This window comes from Mandrillus leucophaeus, unplaced genomic scaffold (genome assembly GCF_000951045.1).
Source record: "Mandrillus leucophaeus isolate KB7577 unplaced genomic scaffold, Mleu.le_1.0 Scaffold11, whole genome shotgun sequence".
Classification (NCBI taxonomy): Eukaryota; Metazoa; Chordata; class Mammalia; order Primates; family Cercopithecidae; genus Mandrillus; species Mandrillus leucophaeus.
In genome coordinates this window covers 2,811,513-2,812,721 of record NW_012099209.1, presented here as the reverse complement: position 1 = coordinate 2,812,721, position 1,209 = coordinate 2,811,513, and the positions used below count along the sequence as shown (strand labels likewise).

Below are 1,209 nucleotides of genomic sequence, written 5' to 3'. Positions count from 1 at the left end.
CTACTAAAAATACAAAAATTATCCAGGCATGATGGCGGGCACCTGTAGTCCCAGCTACTCAGGACGCTGAGGCAGGAGAATTGCTTGAACCCAGGAGGCAGAGGTTGCAGTGAGCCGAGATCACGCCACTGCACTCCAGCCTGGGCGACAGAGCGAGGCTCCGTCTCAAAATAAATAAATAAATAAATAAATAAATAAAATAAAATTAAAAAAAAGAAAGACACCTGGAGAGGGAGGTCCATAGCTAGTGCCAGAGAGGCACAGTATTGGGACCTTCTAGGATACACTCCTGCTTCAAAACAGGACTCTTTTCTGTCTCTGGCTCCCAGATGTGAGGGCTGGGGGGTTCCTGGCACTTCCCTCCCGTCCCCCAGCAACTTCCTCTCACAAGAAGCCTTCTCTGATTACTGCTAGTCTGCTCCACATACACAGTGAAATTGACCCAGCAAAAGCTCTGATCCCAACTCCAAATGTAGATTTATTGAAGAAACGCAGAGAGGTAGGCTGTTTGACCATGGGAGAGCCACTTCACCCTTCTGAATCAGTTTTTTTCAACCATAAAACGGGAATAAGGTAGAATGACGATCTCAGTGCTGTCTGTGGCAACTGAAACCAAAGGTGATAATGAGGGGAGCTCAGGACAGGCTGTTTCTCCAAGAGGAGTGTGAAGAAGTCCCGGGACAGGGTCCGGGAATCAACATTTTGACAGCATCCCAGGGGTCTCTAAGAACATATTACGGGCAAACACTTGTAGAGCACTTCAGTTAATCCTCAATCACTGTTACGAGGCAAACACAATCATCTCCGAGTGAAACTGAGGCTCACAGGGGCGGGCTCAGTTGCCAAAACTCACATGGAGAGACAGAGAAGCACCACGGTTCTATATCCAGGTTATTTAACAGAATTTAACTCAGCCATCCAAGCTCTGAAAAACCCCAAGTGGGGAGGGGCTCAAATACCCCCCTCACGCCCCGTCCCCTACAATACGGGGAAACTGAGGCACAGACCGGGCAACGCCCAGCTCCAGGTTACACGACACACCCAGAACACAGGCGGGCCCAATTTCTATGCCCCTGATCCGGATCCAGATCCAGCCCGCGGCGCCGCCTGCGTATCCATTGAGCAGACGGGGAAACTGATGCCTGTGCGCAGCAGGAATGACCAGATGTGGCCAGCGGCGCACCCCATCCCACCGCAGCCCGGGGGCCG

The 1,209-nt window shown here is 51.4% G+C and overlaps 1 protein-coding gene across 2 annotated transcripts in view; it reads right to left on the bottom strand.

The window, feature by feature from the left end:
* The window catches only part of KXD1 (KxDL motif containing 1), a 34,410-nt gene that overhangs the window by 12,741 nt on the left and 20,460 nt on the right, over positions 1–1,209 (bottom strand). Inside the window, exon 1 of one of the 2 annotated variants that reach the window (XM_011990446.1) lies at positions 429–533. The exons of the other annotated variant lie outside the window; for it this stretch is intronic. The gene's annotated coding sequence lies outside the window, so the exon portion shown is untranslated. Of the gene's footprint in view, positions 1–428; positions 534–1,209 lie in introns of those variants that run through there. 2 annotated transcript variants of the gene reach the window in all.